The sequence below is a fragment of the Callorhinus ursinus genome, unplaced genomic scaffold (assembly GCF_003265705.2).
Source record: "Callorhinus ursinus isolate GAN/ISIS: 27379988/994484 unplaced genomic scaffold, GSC_fseal_2.0 scaffold3, whole genome shotgun sequence".
NCBI classification, from domain to species: Eukaryota; Metazoa; Chordata; class Mammalia; order Carnivora; family Otariidae; genus Callorhinus; species Callorhinus ursinus.
This window is the reverse complement of record NW_027397065.1, coordinates 13607835-13628110: the sequence shown is the minus strand read 5'-3', so window position 1 is coordinate 13628110 and position 20276 is coordinate 13607835. Positions and strand designations below refer to the sequence as shown.

The 20276-nt window shown below is 40.7% G+C and overlaps 1 long non-coding RNA gene across 1 annotated transcript in view; it reads left to right on the top strand.

The window, feature by feature from the left end:
• The window catches only part of LOC112819955 (uncharacterized), a 39607-nt gene that overhangs the window by 741 nt on the left and 18590 nt on the right, over positions 1–20276 (top strand). The window lies entirely within an intron of this gene.

Sequence of the window (20276 nt, the reverse complement as noted above, 5' to 3'; positions counted from 1 at the left end):
GACTTCCTTTACTGGCTAGCAGCATTCTTCATGGGGGAAACAGCGAGGGATGATTTAAATGGATTTCCTCTTAAAAGGTTTTACTTATTATCTATGTAACTAGTATTTCCAAGGAACAGACTACAGTGTGAGAATTTATACACAAAAATGAAATGACTTGGATATGGGGTCTATCATCATTGTCCATTCAAGAAAAATCGGTTGGTGGCATAAATTACATTCATAATTGGGGAAAATATGTCATAAGCCTGAAAAAATGACTTTATGATTGCAACCAAACACCTACAGTAATTTAAACAAACACAGAAGCTACAGGGGCCAGGTGATATGCAGCCCCATCTCTAGGCCCAGGAACCAGAAATATTTCCTTACTTACCTAGGCCTAGAGGGCCTAGGCTCAGGTTTTAGAACCCTGACTATTCTAACTCTGGAAGAGGAATGGTTTGTTGATTAAAATTTGAGGTATTTTCTAACAGAATATTTAAAATTGAACTTAAACCAGTTAGTTTTATATTTCTCGAAAGTCTTTCATGCATGTAAAGCGCTGGAAGAAATTGTAGAGGGAATGATAGAAAGATAAAAATACATATTCTCAGGGCACCTGGGTGGCTCAGTCGTTAAGCATCTGCCTTCGGCTCAGGTCATGATCCCAGGGTCCTGGGATGGAGCCCCACATCGGGCACCCTGCTCCGTGGGAAGCCTGCTTCTCCCTCTCCCACTCCCCCTGCTTGTGTTCCCTCTCTCACTGTGTCTCTGTCAAATAAATAAATAAAATCTTTAAAAAAAAAATACACATTGCCTGCCCTCAAGGAACTTAGAGTTTAGCGGAAGTCATATGGCATTTTTAACACATGATCATCTGCGTGACAATGAGACATGTACAAGTATGGGTAAGTACATATGTGTTTTGGGAGTTTGGGGTTCTCTGGATTTTGGTGATTTTAGGAAGGGAAAGGAGGCTTGAGTGGGCAGGCTGGCTGGTGGGATGTGGACAGAATTAGAGAGGGTGGGGGCAGTACAGGAAATATAAAAATACTTACCCATCTGGCTGGAGCTGCTGGCCCAAGTTTAGGAGTAATCAATCCATTTGCCCACTTACTATTTACTGAGCAGCTACCGTGCTAGGTTATATAATTGATATCAAAATCTATAAGAGTTAATGACATTAGCCTTCAGGCTTTGCTGAAGGGTTGTCAGTCACATAAACAGAACAATTATGGGCTAAACTATGCACTGATGACTATGAGTCAAGAAAAATTACAAATAAGATGAAGAAGAGGGTGGTGATTTCCCTTTCTCTTGAACTCAGTGAGGAATTTGAACTTTGATACCACGACCAGCAGTAGAGCATCTTAAGGAAGATCATTTTAAATATATATGGCAACATTTGCTATATTTTTATTTGCACACATTTTAAGTATTGCATTCCTTTATTTACTCAGTAACAGGATGACTGCAGTGTGTCAGGCTCTGTGGAGATACTGGGGACCTCACAGTTTAGGAGGAAAGACAGACAAATTCACCACCACATGACCATGGGACAAGGGTAAGGGTAAGGGCTGGCCGAGGTATTCCAAGAGTGCTATAGGATCCTGAGGGACTTCTCACTCTGACTGTGGGGTGGGCTACCTGGGGAGGGGGGCAGTTCAGAGGCTTCTTCCTCCCCCCATGTTTGACTTGATGGAACTGAAACCTCTTCCACGTAACCTCCACACTATCTTCTCTTCATCCCCACTACTGCTGTAGCTGTTCAGGAGCTCATCACTTCTCATCAGGAAATATGTAAAATGAGAAAAAACAGGATGGAGTCTGGAGAAAAAGCCAGAAGGAGCAACAGTGGGGCAGAAGGAAGCTAGTAAAGAAGTAGGTACCAGAGGCCAAGGGTCGAGTGGCTTCTAAAAGGAAGGGCTGGTCCGCAACATAACATTTCACTCAAAGGTTGGGTCAGACAGTGAATGAAGAGTGTCCATGAGGTCTGACAGCTGAGAGGTTTTTAGTAACCCAGCCAGTGGGTAAGATTGAGGAGGAGGCAGAGTAGTTTTCTGAGGTACTCAGGGTGTCAATAGTCCCTTCTTTTGGATGGTATTTCTTTCTACACCACCACATACTTCTGGAATGGAAGTTAACCCCAGAAACCCAGACCTTCTGGCTGACGTCCAATCCCACTGAAACTTACCTGTCCTATCTACCATCTTGAGACTCTCTGCCAGGTTTGCTCCCCTCCATAGTGACATTTTCCTGAGTAAGCCTGAAAGAAAAGAAGAATCTTTGCAAATAGGCAAAGACACGGGCAAAATATGCAAAGGCTCTCAAAGCCTCCTTTCCCTTATAATGTGCATGTACCTGAGTAGGAGCTTCATGCTGCTGACTGTTGCATTATCCAGAAGAATGGCTTCAGTGTGAAGTCTGTGCATAAAGAAGATGAACGTGTGCTAGTCAGTAGTAGGAGACTATGTTTAGAGCACAGGAGCTTTGCCACGTGCTATGGTCTGAATGTTTTTTTGCCCCGTATGTTCCCATATTAGAATCCTAGTGCCCAATGTGGTAGCATTAGGAGATGGGGGCTTTGGGAGATGATTAATTCACGAGGGTCGAGCTCTCATGGAGATTAGTGCCTTTACAAAAGATGTCCCAGGGGAACTCCCTTGCCCCTTCTGCCATGTGAGGATACAAGCAGAAGTCTGCAGCTGGGAAGAGAGCCCTCACTGGACTATACTGGCACCCTGATCACAGACTTCCAGCCTCCAGAACTTCTAGAAAAACATTTCTGTACTACAAGCTCCCCAGCCTGTGGTATTTTGTTACAGCCAGCCTGAATGGACTAAGACACCTTGCTTTTCAGATCACACTGGGCTTGTGTATGGGAGGCTGCTGGGGTGGCTGTAGGGAGAAAGGATGGAGATGGAAGGATGGAAGGACAGAGGATAAAGAGAGGAAAGAGAATAAACAGCAGATGAAGTATTTTTTAGTTTTCACTGTTACCAAACAAGAACTTGAGTCATCCACATACCTATAACTAGGCCCTTAGGTTTTACTTCTCACCCTTCACTAGCTCATGCCTGAAGATAGTAAACCACCTGCAAAATACCTTCAGGCCTTGTTCTTCAGCATGACAGAACTTCCTGTTTCTTGCCTGTGTGGACCAAGGACGACGAGGCCCCTATCCCCTTTTCAGGGATTTATTAGGGTGGACTCATGGGATCAACACCTGTGGAAGGGAAGGAAGGATGGGTCAAAGAAGTTGAGTGGGATGCAGACCCAGGAGAAACCTCCTATAACCAACCCTGCAGGGAATGACCACGGCAGGGTGCCCTTTGGAGCAGGTGGGGGCTGCGGAGAGAGGGCTGAGCCCCTGTGAGCCCGCATCCCTCGTCCTTGGGTATGGCTGAGGGTGAAGGGGGAGAGAGGTGGCTCCCTTCAGCTGTGGCAACGCCCAAAGGGGGCTGAGAGATGAGGGCTGTGTGCTGGTGGCACTCCTAGGAGCTGGAAGAAGGACTCTTCTATTCCTGACGGGGATTCAGGTAGCTTATCACATCCATTACATTCCTCGGTGTGATAGACCACCAGAAAACTTTGCAAATAGAATGGGGGGGGGGAATTAGTATTACTAAAGTATGCTATCCAGTTGCTATTTAACTAAACATTAGGTCTGAAAATACTCCCCATTTAATTAAATTTCTCCCTGTTTTACAATGACTTTTGCCTTTAAGAGGTGTCACTGAAGAACAATTTGTTTCATGCAGTGGCTGTGCTGTTAATACTAGCAATCAAGATATAGAAAAACAACAATTTTAAATTTTGATTGCAAAGAATGATTAGAAATGAAGGCAAAATATATATTTTTTATTTTCTAGTTTTGTCTAGTGCTTTTATTTTTTTTAAGATTTTATTTATTTGAGAGAAAGAATGAGAGAGAGAGAGAGCATGAGAGGGGGGAGGGTCAGAGGGAGAAGCACACTCCCCGCTGAGCAGGGAGCCCGATGTGGGACTCGATCCCGGGACTCCAGGATCATGACCTGAGCCGAAGGCAGTCGCTTAACCAACTGAGCCACCCAGGCGCCCTTTGTCTAGTGCTTTTAAAGCAAAAAGAAAAAAAAAATTGCTCTATAGGTCTGGCAGCAGACAAGGAAGTAGGTAGAAGACACCCCTATCTGCTAGGAAGCTATAAGCCTTCCTGTAAGCTAGATATCTTTTGCTTTCCTTACTAATTTCCCTTAGGTTTGTGGCTGTCCATCCTCGGGGCTATGGGTCCATGAAAAGAGCTCAGTTCTGAGTCAGTTGTATTCCTGGGGCCAACAACTAACTAGTGCTGTGTGAATCATCTCTCTTCCTTGTTTATCATCCTTGATGGTTCCTTAGTGCCAACAGGATGAAGTTTAGATCCCTTACTGTGTCCTCCCAGGATCTGCAGGATTTGTCCTGGGCAGCCCCAGCTGCAGCGTTATGCCTTCACACACCTGTGCTCCAGCCATGCCCTCCTGCTTTCAGATCCTGGAACATTCTTGGCTCTTCCCAATTCTGCCTTTGCTCATTTCCCACCCCCTGGAATACTCCTCCCTTTCCTTTCCCAAAGTACTAACTTTCCGCAGCACTGCATTACATATATAAAGTCCACGATTCTCATGGCCTAGTCCTAAATGCAGTTTCTATTTAAAGAAACAGCAGTCCAGCATTCCAAAAGTAACTAAAAGCATTTCAATCTTTACTCCAGTCCTCTTACTGCAACTGAAAATGCCTGAGTGGACACACAGAACACTCAGCAAAACATCTTTAAAAAGTCCTTTCTCTTTTTATCTTATTTCCATTATCTCCCCCATGCTCCAAAATTTCTTCTATAAACTCTCTGAAAAACAATCAGAAGATGTTATTTTGTCTTATTTCTTTCTCTTGTTTTCTTCTGTGATGATATCATTCTTCCTAGAGGGTCCCGTGGAGGGGAAATCTTTGTGCATACTAATACATTCTTTGATCCCTGTCATACTGTTTATCTGCACCCACTGCTAGACTCTGTGATGAAAAGGGTCATTTTGGTCTTATTCACAGAACTTGAGGCTGTGCCTGGCACACAATATGTCTTCAGTAAAAATTTATGAAATGCATAAGAACACATTATTGGTTTTTTTCCAGGCTAAACTTCCTTCTTCAAAAGATGAAAGAAATAGACTGGAGAATTTAGAAGGACACTTGGAATTGAAATGATCTCTGATCATATCAGATCAGAAGGTCAGGAGACCTATCTAAACACTCCATGGTACTAATTCTATTGAATGGCTCTCACAGTTGATAATGACAGTAAATAAATAAAAATATAGAGTACTTACTATGTATTAGAAACTTTTCAGTTTTTAAAGACTTTGCATATATTTGTTCATTTCACCCTCATGAAGGAGGAAACATTAATTTCCTCCTGTTATATTAGAGGAAACTAAAGCCCAGAGAGGTTGAATAATTAATCCTGGGTTACACAGCTGCTAAGCGACAGTGTTAGCATTTGAGTCAGGTGGCTTAGTGCTTCTAACCTCGGCTCTGTATTTATTCTTTGCTATACACAAAACAAAATTTGTCATGGAATTTGGAGTGGAATGTTTGCATATGGAGGGATGTATGATGCTTTGGGGTGGGGGATTAGATTATATTTTTAAATGAAAGATCTAATATCTGGAGTGATAAAAGTGAATCTAGGTACTTTAGCTATCTGTTCTTCAGAGTGTACCTGGAGAATATAAAAATAATACTAGTCAGTTACAAAAGGTTATATATTATTCATTTATATGAAATGTCAGAATAGGCAAATCTGTAGAGACAGAAAGTAGGGGCACCTTGGTGGCTCACTCGATGGGCAACCTGCTTCTCCTTCCCTGCTGCTTGTGTGCTCTCTCTCTCAAATAAATAAAAAATCTTTTAAAAATGTCAGTGTGAAGAATCCATATATAGCTTTCTAGTATTATGTAAAAATAAAAAATAGATATATATTTTATGAACTTTCTATATAACCACATATGTATTTCTTGTGCTGGCTATTTCTGGAACGATACACAAAAAATTACAAATAGTGGTTGCCTTTGGGGAGGAACTAGGGAGATTAGGGATGTGAGTGGGGAGGAGAGTTACCTTTCACTTCTATCTTTTCTTATTATTCTACTCAGTTTTTTTAAAACACATACACAGTATTTTTTGTTCAATTGCAGTTTTAGATAATCAATAAATATGTATTAGGTGCATGTATAACTTACAGATTAAACTTTATCACTTAGAATTTCTAAAGTTTATCTATTTGTTTATTTTTGCAAGAGAGAAAGAGAGAGCACAAATTGGGGGGTAGAGGGAGAAGCAGAGTCCTCACTGAGCAGGGAGCCCCATGCAGGACTCAACCCCAGGACCTTGGGATCATGACCTGAGCCGAAGGCTTAACCAACTGAGCCACCCAGGCGCCCAGAATTTCTAAAATTTTTAACTTTGCTTTCTTGAAATAAATTGTGCTTCTAGAATTCGCTTTCTAGAACTATAGGAGGGGAAGGGAAAGCTTGACTGATGCCCGAACTTTCTGCTGTGAACTAGCAAAAGAAAAGTTGCAATACACATACAGTCCTCTCTCCCACCATTTTCTGGAATAATTCTGAGCCTTGGACTATTTTTGTTTCTGCGAATGGTTTGGCTTTTCCACTGGGGGCAGTGGCCATGTTTGTGATGGGGTAGGTAGAGAGAACATTGGGTGATTCGCTGCTGCCTGGTGCCATATACAGAACTGTGAAGGAAAATCAACAACCCTGTTAACAACTCAGTTCTCCATACTGCAGGCTCAACAGTACCCTTCTGGTTTCATTATATTGTGTTTGTTAATTAGATCCGGTTCAGACTCCAAAGGCATTGGTTGCACAAAATCATACATTGAGGGGGACTTGTTATTCAAATAGACATGACATAGTTCTGTGATGAGAGTAGCATTCTTGCAAAGAAACTTCTTTGCTTTGTAAAAACTGTTTTTGCTTAAATAGGATTTTTACTTATATGAATTTTGGGTTATTTCCCAAGAGGTAGCACTTTGTGCTATACTAGCCAAAATTACTTTTTATGATTAGATCAGTTTCCTTTTTCTCAGTGTTAAGGGTTAGTTGTGTCCCCCATACCTCAGAATCCAACCTTATTTAAAGATAGGGTTTTACAGAAATAACTTAGTTAAGTTGAGGTTATTGGGGTGGGCCCTATTTTTCTCATAAAAAGGAGAAATTGGGACATCAGTGAGTGCACAGGGACAATGCCTTGTGTGCATATGCTGCCCTAAGCTGGGGAACTATGGAGAAGCTAGGGCAACAGCCTGAATCGGCTGCTCCCCCAGCACCTTCAGAATGAGCATGACCCTGCTGACACGCCGCTTTTGGACTTGCAGCCTCCAGAAATGTGACACAATAAATTTCTGTTGTTCTAAGCCAGTCTTAGCTAAAGTTGTGGCCACTCTAGCAAACTAATACACTCAGAATGGGGAATATTAAGACACAAGTATAAAAGACCCCAGTTCAAAGTGAACTCAGACCTTCTCCAGTTTCCTCCTCTACTAGGAAACGTCCCCAGCAAATGTGAATTCTGATTGTGGCATTTAGTCTAGAAAGAGTAACTACCTTTTCGACTTAGATTGTGTTTCCACAACATTCCTAGGAAGAAAGGCTAAAAATAATCACTTTTCTCTGTGAAGACTAATCTACCTTTTAGGTTCTATTTCCCATGAGCTCGGTTTGGGATCCTTTTATGAAAGTTGTTTCTTCTTCCCCTCTTTCAAAACTCACTTTCAGAATTTGTCTGAAGACTCACTTCCTCATTGGTCGTTCCAGGCTAACTCTTACAGAATACCGTCACTTGGCCACGCTCATGAAGGCACCTACAGTGTCAAGTTTATGCTCCTGACCTAACAAACCTATTTATTTCTCACTGTGCATTGAAGTGTTAGCACTTAAGTTAAAATATTTGCATATTATTTTTCTTGAAATGGTAAAAATCTTTGAAGGAGGTTTCCTACAATAAATGTTAATAAGTATAACAGGTACAATTTATAGGGTACTTATTTTGTACTTCTCTGCCCTGTGAACACACATTCATGGTCACACAGAACCCAGAGCCAGGAATTCATCACAGGTCAGACTGACTCTGCAGCCCTTGGCTCTGGGAATTCTACTCAGTAAAGATGGCCTGTTAAGCCAAGTCTGACTCATCCAGTAGTGACTTCACCTCTCTTGCTCACTCATCTATCCCCGGGGCTCTGAAGAGTGTCAGCACATGGTATTCACACTTTTGTTGCAGGAGTTGTTGGTATCTCCGTAAAAGAATGGCTATGCTACAGGAATAGAGGCAATCATAGGGGAAGAAGCCCCCCTACTCCGATTAGTAGGCTGAATCATCTAAACTTGCCTATATTCAAAATTTTTGACCTACAGCGGTAGCAATTTCATACAGTTTAATCTTACACAATTGCTAAAAGGATTTAAAGTTGATAGAAGATTCAGCTTTCTGCTGCTTGATTTGTTTTTAGGAACGGTTTGTGTGTGTTTCAGGTCAGCAAGGCTCACACCCCCCTGTAGCCCTTGGTTGCTGGCAAGGACAATGCACTACTGTGTTTCTTTTACTAGGTATTCCTGACCTTAGTGGCTGTCTGATATTGCAACATTTTGTTTCAATAGGCATGATTAAAGTTCTTCTCCCATGAAGGGTCACTGGTGCTTGGGACTGGGAGTGTAGCCTCTCCCAGGATCCACTGTTTGTCCTGTTTCTTAAATATTTGAAGTCTAGGGGCCAGATAGCTAAGTCCTCCCTCTGATCCTCTTTGTGGCCTAGATCAAGCCACCTTTGCCACCTTGGTTTCCGCCTTGATAAGTCAGTCTGAGGCTAGTGGATAAGTATGTCTGAAGAGTCCTGAGAACTATATTATTTGATTCTATCTCCCCGCTGTTGCATGTCCTGAATCAATCCTCTAATTTTCTTATCCTCTCTCCAGCGTCCTCTTTGTGAGTCAGCCATCTCATCTGAGGTTGGAAAGGTATAGTTACCGCGCCGTGTGAGGGGGAAGAAAGGGCCTGAGTCACTAAGTGCCACCTATGATTTTCAGCCCAGCTCCCTCTGTTTCAGCCCATGTCCCCGCTCTAAACCCTGAAGCTACAAAGTGACATTCCACCTGGCGCACTGGTCAGTAGCTTCTCTACAGACCTGCAGGGTGTCGCTCCCCAGGCTGTGAGAGTCACTTTCCACCATTCCATTTCCACTTGCCATTGTCCACTTGCCATTGTCGGTCTCACATCTGTTCATTGTCTCCCATTCCATTCTCTTCAACCTCGGGGGTTTATAACTTGCCTATTTGTTTTAAATTCATTTACTCTCCTTTTAGTGGGGTTTCAGGAGGGAGAAGAAATAAAGACATATGTTCAATCTGTGCATAGATCAGGTCGCTGTAACCCATTTTTAAAAATAACAGCCCTGCAAGGTATGGATTAGTAGGCTCATTTTTACAGATAAAGATACCGAGTCTCAGAGAGATTCCGCAGATTGTCTAAGAGCTCACAGCTAGGTATCAGAGCTGTGACTCAGACCTATATTTAACTGAGTCTAGAGCCCATGTGCTTCAGCAGTACAGAATCCTACCTGCCCTAGTCACCTGGACAGAGGTCACATGACCACTGTCAGGGATGGTCCTAGGAAGACACACGATTCAGGCCATGCAAGATCTAGACAACCCTGAGGTCTCTTCCATCTCTGGTTGTAATGTTTCCTCTTGCTTTGTTTGGTAATCAAAGTGAATGGGTCACAGAGATATTTTAAAGCAAAGATAATTGACTTAATATCATTTTAGCTGAAACATTAAACAGTGCTCAATTAAAACTCTGGAGGAGACACATAAAGCAGAAGACCATAGTCTTCTATGTAAGACTGAGTAATCCATAGTACCTAATTATAATTCTAGCTACAGATATAACTAATCCATGGTGATATACAAGGAAGAAAATATATGTTTAGGTGACTCCTCTCCGAAGCCTCCACTTAAATGCCCTATGTCATGGAGCCTGCTGACTTACAGCATTCGGCCGAAATCACGGAAGGACTGAATTATTTACCATTTGTTTATTTTAAGATCCACACTGGACCAGCATGATTTGGACATGTGATCATCTCGCTTGTATTAAAATGATAAAATGGAAAATTTAAGATGTGATACTTGAAGTATTGCAGAGGAAAAAGGCTGGGGACAGAAATAGTGGTCACAGGGACTCCAACAACGAAAGGCTGAATATTGTATCTTTCAAGAGTGCACATAGTTATACATAGTATAAGCTCTGGTATGACTTTACTCAGATGTTATCAAGAATAAGTCAATTAAATAATAACTTATTGTTATATCAGAATTAAGGGACAAGAAAAATGAAGAGTAAGAAAAAATAAGAAAGTATGACCTGAATCTTCAAGCGTATTGCAAAATATTTGAAAATAGAGGCTAACCTGAATAAATGAGAACAGTTCAAGAGGACTCAAATTATGCAAGTCCTTAAAAGCCAGATCAAGGAGCTTAGACTTTTCCTCATATTATTTTTATTTTACATTTTGTGTTTATTGTAAAAATAACTAAGAAAACATAAACCGGGCAAATAAAACAGGGGTAAAATTACCCCCAAATCCCAACACACAGTTAATTTATTGATATACAGCTTTATCGATAGCTCTGTAACGTACATGCTATTTTGTAAACACATTTTCCACATAACATAGGATCTTGAGCGTGTTTCAAGGACAGTAAATATGTAGTAGAAATATTTCAAGGACATAAGCAAAGGAAGAGAAAAAAGTGGGAAAGTGATTGGCCAGCTCTCACCATATGTGGGGTTATGCTGGCCCAGGAGAGTGTGCGGGATTTGGATAGTAAGAGGAGGGGACTTTACAGAAAGAGCAACAACGTGGAAAGCTGCTTGGAAGGGAAGAGAACATGGTTCACACATGGCCGGGTGGGAAGACCTCCCCTGCGGAGACAGCTGGCTTCCTACGGACAAGGGTGGGTAAGACTAGGAGAAGGCAGGCAGGCAAAAGAAAGGTTTAGGACAACCTTTCTTCCTCTCCTCTGAACGCCAAACAGGGAGGAAAGGGTTTGAACGGTAGCCCATGGCCAAATGGGGATGGCTTTCCCCACTAAGAGAACTGGTGAAAGTGATGTGTAGTAGCGAGAGGAGGGGCTTTCTAGTTATGCTTTGAATTTGTCAAGACTCTTTTGTTGTTCAGCAAGAGAAAAAGCCCATTGTTCCAGGTAAAACAGAAAGAAGGGCAGTCAGTTCCAAGGACATAAGGGGCCCCCCCAAACTAGAGCTGAATGCAGCTGGACCCCACTTGAGATGGCAACTCATTGCTAGAGGGCTGCAAGCGAGCTAGGCCTCCTCTATCTCTGTCCCTCCTCTCTACCCCCCCCGTGGGCCTGCCCCATCCCTCTCCGCGGGCTGGCTTCCTGGAATGTCGGTTCCCGCAGTGCATCCTTCGTCTGCATGCTCCATGTCACAGTTATGCCACTTAGGAAGTTTTTCTCTCTCTGTCTCTTTCTTAATTTCTTTATCTGGGAGGTCCCTACCTCCCAGTGAGGAAGGCAAACCTGTTTGGGTCAGCTCAGGTCAGGGCTACCTTTGGTCCAGTCACCTGTGGGGTAGGAGGAAAGGGACAAGTCATGGAGTCCTGCAGGCCCCTGGGATTCTATTCCAGAGGAGGAAGAACTGGAACGGGTTGGGAGAATATTCCAAATGGTCCTTGGTATGTGCTCTCAACTCTTCCCTCTCCAGAAATTAGTGGCTCTCTTATGTACTGAGTTTTAAAAAAATCAGGATTATGCAAGTGTCCAAAATCACTTTGAGTATTACAACCAAAGAAATACTTTTTCTCCACAAGAGGAAAGGAAATCTGGACCTATGATGAGCTTGCAGGCCATTGAAGAGCCTCTTAGAAAGAGTACGTTGTGCTCATGTGCCAATCTGAGCCTGAAACAGCAGAAATGTAGAGAAAAGACAAAAATAGAACTAAACCCAACACCATTAACTATGTAATGTGAAATGATCTGCAACAAGTAGATCATAAAAGACGACCAAAGAGAGATGGCATTAGGGACATGCTGATGCACAAAATCTTGCTCTGCATTAAGGCTTTACTTGCTTGGTTAAACCTAACCCAAGTATGCATCCTATTGTGCCACTTGGGCGTGGTGGTAGAAGTCTGGGTGAGTCATGTTGATGACAAATTGTGGTTTCTTTTTCTGTGTAATGAAGAAATATGGCTTGCTTAGCATATCAGCCCAGTCTCAGTACCTTCAGGATATGCTACCAGAGACAGTTATTAATGGGTGAGAGACTGGCAGAGAGAAGAAATGAGGACAAGGCCTGAGGACAATTCAGATGACTACTTTCTGAGTGTGAGGGCTGGATTGGATATATGGAAAGGAGAAGATCATTTGAAAATCTCCTATATCACAAGAATGTACTAACTCTTATAAAGTTGATTCCCATGAGCCACTTAGTCTTGGTAAATTCCAGACAGAAACAACACATTAGAAGGATTAATCTTCCTGTGTTAAGCACTTGAAGTGAACGGTTTGCTGTGCAGAGAATTGGGCTGCTAAGACTTCTATGTAGACAATCAATTCAAAAAGTAGTATTTGTGTGTGAGACAAGAGTGGAAGGAAGAGAAAAGTATCCAGAGTTCGCGGTATAACTCGATTTTCAGAGATTCACTTGCCAGGCAGAATATTAAATTGTATGACTCAGTTTCCTGTGTCGCATCTGGGTCTGAGGGGCCATAATGAACATGTCACTATCCTAGGATGAAAACGGCTATAGGACGTTGGGTCCAGTGTATTTACTACCATGAATATGTCATTGCAAACTTGTTTTCTTTGTTCCTTAGCAAAAGCTGGAATTGTTTCAAGAAACCAGCCTTTCTCTCAGCACAAACATACATGAAACAAACATTTCAATCACATTCAGACTTCCTAAGGAAATGGGGAAAGCACCCATTCTTGGGAATGAGCACATCAGGGTGAATTCTGGCTTCCCCCTCAGTCAGAGATGTGGATCTGGATCAGGGCTTTCCTAGAGTACTGCTCAGCTTTGGAGCACATTATGGTCTGGTCAATGTCTGGAATGCTGGCTGAACGGGAACAGATCTAAGACATTCATCAACTGGATAAGGAGTAAGATCCAGCCAAGAATGGTTTGCCCCTGTCCAGTGGAATTCTGGGGTTAAAAAAATTTTTTTTAAAGATTTTTATTTATTTATTGAGAGAGGGAGAATGATAGAGAGAGAATATGAGAGGGAAGAGGGTCAGAGGGAGAAGCAGACTCCCTGCTGAGCAGGGAGCCCGATGCGGGACTCTATCCCGGGACTCTAGGATCATGACCTGAGCCGAAGGCAGTCACTTAACCAGCTGAGCTACCCAGGTGCCCCTTTTTTTAAATTTTTTTGAAGTAATCTCTACACCCAACATAGAGCTTGAACTCACAACCTCAAGATCAAGAGTCACATTCTCCACCAACTGAGCCAGCCAGGAGCCCTGGGAGTTTAAAATTTTTAAATAAATAGCAATAATAAATACATTATAATAATTGCATTTAAATGCAATATAATAAGGGTGCCTGAGTGGCTCAGTTTTTTTTTTTTAAAGATTTTATTTTAAGATTTTATTTATTTATTTGACAGAGGGAGAATGAGAGAGAGAGAGCACGAGAGGGAGGAGGGTCAGAGGGAGAAGCAGACTCCCTGCTGAGCAGGGAGCCCGATGCGGGACTCGATCCCGGGACTCCAGGATCATGACCTGAGCCGAAGGCAGTCGCTTAACCAACTGGAGTGGCTCAGTTTGTTAAGCATCTGACTCCTGATTTCAACTCAGGTCATGATCTCAGGACCCTGAGATCAAGTCCTGCATGGGGCTCCATGCTGGGCTTGAAGCGGGCTTGAGATTCTCTCTCTCCCTCTCGCTTTGCCCCTCCCCCTTCACTCTCTCTAAAAACAATTTTTTAATGAAAATTAAATTAAAAATGTTTAAATGCAATATAATAATTGTAAGCAGCACACTTACCATACAAGAGGCACTATGCGAAATGCTTTTATACATCTCTTCATTCAGCTTCAAAATAACCCTAGGAAGTGCATATTCAGTTTTATTATCCACAGGTAACACATAAGGGAACTGAGTTTCAGGGTGATTGAATAACTCACTCAAGGTTACATAGTCAATAAGTGGCAGAGCTCGGATTTGAACCCAGCTGTGTGAACCTAAGCTTGAATGCTTTACCCACTATGCTGAATTGCCAAAATATGGTGTCCTCCGGAAAATGGAAGTGATATTCACCTTGGTGTTTACTTGGCTCTGTTCTTTACGTCTCTATAGGAATTCTGATTCAAGTATGTATTTATATAAAAATATACTCCTCATTCTTTTTTTGAAATAAATTCTAAATTTTAGAATGGTTTCAAATTTGTACAAAAGTTGCAAAGATAGTATAGAGAATTTTCATTAGTCTGCTCTAGTTTCCCCATTGTTCACATCGCATATATGTTATCATGGGGCATCTGTCACACCTAAAGAACCAACACTGACGTGTCACCATTAGCTAAACTCCATACTTTATTCTTGTTTCAGTTTAGTTCTCCTTTGATGTCCTTTTTCTGTTCCAGGATCCCATCCAGGATACCACATTGTGTGCGGTCATCATGTCTCATTAGACTCCTCCGTACTGTGACAGCTTCTTAGATTTTCTTACTTCTGATGACCTTGACGCTTTTTAGGAATACTGCTCAGATATTTATAGAATTTCCCTCATTTGGGAAATTTGTCTGATGATGTTTTTCTAGTGTGAGGGTTATGGATTTTGGGGAGGAAGGACCACTGAGTTTAAGGGTCATTCTTAGAACATCGTATCAAGGGGGCACCTGGGTGGCTCAGTCGTTAAACCTCTGCCTTCGGCTCAGATCGTGATCCTAGGGTCCTGGGATCGAGCCCCACGTCAGGCTCCCTGCTCCGCAGTGAGCTTGCTTCTCCCTCTCCTGCTCCCCCTGCTTGTGTTTCCTCTCTCGCTGTGTCTGTCTCTGTCAAATAAATAAATAAAATCTTAAAAAAAAAAAAGACATCGTATCAAGGACATATACTGTCAACATGATTTATCACTGAAGATGTTAATCTTATTCATCTGGCCCTTGCAGTGCTAGTTTCCCCCGCTATGAAGTTACTTTTTTATACTTTTCCATATGCTTTGGAAGCAAGCCACTAGACACAGCCCACACTCAAAGGGGTGAAGAGTTAAGCTCTACCTCCTTGAGAAGGGACTACCTGTATAAATTAGCTGGAGTTCTTTTGACGTGCATTACGTGTCTTTTCTCTTTTACTTACTTATTCAATCCTATATTTATATCAGTATGGCATTACAGATTTTTATTTTATATTTTGTGTTATAATCTACTCCTGTGTTATTTATTTTGTTGCTCTGATTTTTCCAGCTTTGACCATTGGGAGTTCTTTCAGGTCAGCTCCTGTTTCCCTTTGACATGCTGCCGTCATTTTGTTTTTGAACACTTCCTTACTTTCTGGCACTGCGAAATGCTCCAGGCTCCTCTTGTGTATACTCTGCCCCAGCATTAGAATTAGCCATTTCTTCAAGGAGTTCTGATTCCATTTATTGGAAAATGCTATTAGAAACCAAGATTTTGGTGCTGGGTTTGATCATTGGTACTGGGGTATCATTGCTTCTAGGACAGAGCTCAAAGGATAGAGCTGGGAAATATATGTATGTATATGAACCCATGTTTACACACATCTATAATTATCACTGTATCCATCCATCTGTATATTAAACTTAACATGAGTTTATACTCATGTCTCCATTCTAATCCATACCACAAGGTTCATTCTAGATTTCTCCCTCGCTTATCTGTAATTTTCCACTCCAAAAATGAAAAAACTGGATCCCATCATCTACTACTGCTTATTTGTTCAATTCCAGCTTATACATACAGTAGTTTCAGAATTCTTAATCTTTACACCTTTAATCTAAACAACTTTATCATCAGTACAGTGTTTATGTGAAGTTCCTTTGTCTTTATTCTTAGTCTCCAGTCAAAATGCTGTTTTCCAAAGTTACCTAATTCTTTTTAAAAATTATTTTTTGTTATGAGGACAACATAGTTCTATTGTTGAATAGTTGGAAAATAGAGCAAAATTTAAAGAATCTCCCATAATCCTATATTAGCCACTGTTAACATTTTGGTTCTTCTTTCCTCCCCTTTCTCTATGGATATATATATATATAAATATATATATATATATATATATATCCATATTTATACAGTTATAAATATACACACAATTATTTATACATGTAGTTCTCTCTGTAAGTGTATACCTCTGTATATCTTTTTAAGCATCAAAGGAACGATGTAGTTAACAGTGACTACACAGCAGATTTAGAAATGATTCTATCACCAAATCTTAAGCTGAAACTTGATAAATAGAAAATAATTCTAGTATACGTCAGTGGAGCTAAAATACTTCTAATGCATTTCTGTCTGGTGATATAACTTTGTATAGCAATAGAACTTATGTCCTTTCTGGGTGCCTGGGTGGCTCAGTGGTTAAGTGACTGCCTTCGGCTCAGGTCATGATCCTGGAGTCCTGGGATTGAGTCCCGTGTGGGGCTCCCTGTTTGGCAGGGAGTCTGCTTCTCCCTCTGACCCTCTCCCCTCTCATGCTGTCTCTCTCTCTCTCTCAAATAAATAGAAAATCTTTAAAGAAAAGAAAAAAACTTATGTCCTTTAAGTTGTCTAGATGTCAGACTAACCTCCTATCTATTAATAGGGCCTGAATAACCAATTATATCAAGACTAACCTGTCTACAGAATGCTGTAAGGGCAACTACCCTGCTTTATTGACCAAAAAGGATCCCTATGATGTAGATACCCAAACGTCAGGCGGGAGGGATAGCATACTTCTGTAAGAATTTTGGCTGCTGGCATGTGCTTTCTCACAGATGAAGACAACCCACTAACCAAAAAGGTGGACTACAGAGGAAACTCCAAGAGAAGTTAACTTTTTTTCTCAAACATGGTTTCATATGTCCTTAAAAACATGAATGAGTGTTTGGTTGAGATTTTAAATCTCTATTACGTAGAGTAGAGAAGAAGTCACTGTGGCCTCTATCATTTTAGGGATAGATCCTCATGCTTAACTACTTTGATCACAAGTGTGTGTTCAGAAGCTTCATGGTAAATCCTTCACTTTGCTTATACCCTCATTGACTTAGAGTGATTTTCATCTTTCCCAGGTGAATAGGATGAATAGGTCCAGAAATAGGAGTTATATAATGTTAGTATTGATCTACTGATGCTGGACCTGAAGCAGGACCAAGAGACAATATGTGGATTGGAGACCAAAAGGATGCAAAGGCTCCCAAGATAACACGAGCCACCTCCCAGGCCCAGTGTGTCCAGTGGCGGGCTGTTGCTTTTTGGTAATAATTCCTGTAGATGCTGTAGTAGAGAGAAGGTGATGAAATGGAGAATGGATTAAAAAACGCTGCAGTGGCAAAAGGTTTGCAACTTATGTATGCTTTACTTGGAAAGAGACTCTTGGAATTAGGCGGAGTTGATATAAAATATTGAGCCCCATGAGCACAAGGGGCCCATGGGAGGTGAAAGCCTCCTTAGCCTTGTTGATAATGGCCATGAATAGGTTCCTGTTGGCAGATGTAAGTGTCTTTATTGTATTCTTATTGTGCTTATTGTGGTTTTTTTTGGGGGGGGGTATACCAGAAAAGAGTGGTTTGAGTTCACTGATCAGAAGATAGAGGAAGAGACTTAAGCTGCCTTGCATAACCCCAACCTGGTACACTCTGGCACAAAATACCCAAGGTATTTAGGGAGATCTCAAGGGTCTTCAGAAGGGTGTCAAAGGCTTTTCCAAAGAAAGAGAAGTAGTTGAGGTGAAGGCCCGGGAAGGCCACTGCTTACTGCTGTGTATGTTGTACAGGGCATAAAAATACCCGGATAAGGAGCCCTCCCTCTCCTTTGCCAAGGCTTTTGCCCTGCCTGAGACTTCCCCCACTCATAGAAAATGGATTTTTCTAGTTGGTTCCCCCAGAGAGGAAGTTTTTCCAAAATTCTCACTAAGGCTTTATAAAAAATAGTGGTGGCCCAGGGGTTCAGCCATTTTTCTCCAAGGCCAAGTCACATTTCTCCTCACACTGTGAACCCTGTATACGAGGCCAATCTTTAAATCCTTAAGTTTACTTAGATGAATAGAATATTATGTATATCTCACACTACAATATTTTGCTTAAATAGCAAAATTTATTTACATGGCAAGGTGTATTATTTTATCAAAAAGAATGTTGACTAATTACTAATAAATTTTTTTTGTATTTAAACAAGAAAATAGCTCTTTTCCTTTAATTGGGTTTATTTAAAAAAATTTTTTTTTAAAGATTTTATTTTGTTTAATTAATCTCTGCACCCAACATGGGGATTGAACTTACTACCCAGAGATCAAGTGTCTCATGTTCTGTCAACTGAGCCAGCCAGGCAGCCCTACTGGGTTTATTTTTAAAGTTATTCTGGGCAGATACCTTCGCCCTAACTCTCAAAGGTTCATAAAGCCAGGCCAGTCTTCATCTGTTTAATGTTACTTTATGGTCCTAAAATTCCTCTGGTTACTGATCCTACATCAGTTCACCCAGGTAAGTTATTTGCGAAATGTGTCCCAAGAAGCTGAACTCATTTACTCATGGACTGGGATTATTTAAAATGGAACACTGGAAAGCTGGGAAGCCATATTTCAGAAAGGTAATATAAATTTGTGGTTATATATGACACTCTGGATTTCAAAAAATCCCCAAGTAGCCCTGTGAATGTACCAGCTGAGTTGACTTAGGCAAGCTCCCTGGACTCCCTCTGCCTCAGTTTCTCATTTGTGAAATAGAACTTACCTTATGTGATTGCTATGAAGGTTAACAAGAAAAGAAATGTAAAATGTTTGGACTTGCACTTGGCACACAGTAAATACAGTAATAAAACTACATTCATCTTACCACAACTGATATTGGGTTGACCTAAGACAGAAGTGGCCAAGCATTCAGCTTCTTTTATTTATTTTATTTTATTTTTATTTATTTATTTATTTATTTTTTGTATTCAGCTTCTTTTAAAGATTACTTTGTTCACTTCTGCAAAAGTACATCATTTGCATAAAGAAAGATGCTCATCTTTATACTGGGGGAGAGAAAGGGCATTTATTTACTTTAATAAACTGCGATATAATTTTGTTTTTTGTGATTTTGCATTTTGATTCTCATTAAATGAAAGTTTATTAAAAAACATTATGAGTAATTCCTAACAAATGAAAAGATGGCTCCTTTGCACTTATAATATGAGAAATGCAAATTAGAATTATGCTTCATTACTACTTTCAACCTCTCAGAACTGGTAAAGGTTCTGAACTGTATGATATGAATTGTAATTGATGAGAAGGTGGAAAAACAGACAATCAAATAATCATCAATAGCTATCAAAATTGCAAATGTACCTTTTGGCCCAGCAAAAACATCTAGGAATGTATATGACAGACATATTTGCACTTAGGCAAAATTGCCTATGAGGAAGGCCATTGGTTTTAATTGAAGTATTGCTTTTAATAAGAACATTTCGGAAACAACCTAAATTTCTGTCAATAGGGCACTCATTAAATAAATTTTGCTGCATACAATCATAAAAAAGAATGAGGATGCTCTTTCTGTATTACTATGTAATGCTCTTCATGGTATATTCAATAAAAAGCGAAGTACAGAGTAATATGAAAAAATCATATTTGGCTTAACGGGACAAACAAGAAATGGATATGCTTGAATATGTATCAGATACCTATGGAAGAGGCACAGGAAAACACTCATGTTAGTTGTCTTTTAGAGAAGGAAGGGACGGCTGGAGGACAGGATGAGAAGGAGAGTTTTTGCTGTATTTTTTTTCACCTTTTTTGAATCTTCAACACATAAACGAATGGCATATTTCAAAAATAAATAATTTAAAAAATACCTCATCGGTCAAGAGATGATCCTTACTCATCCCCAGTTTTGGCGGTAGTTTTAAACTTAGGCTTTAATGAAATAATTTAAAAAAAAAATCTAAATTTCTTGAAGTTTAAGATTTTAGGTAGAAATGATTTCACATTGAAATTTTTGAGCATAACATGAAACTAAAATCTCTTACTATTTAAAACATTCCCCATGATTACT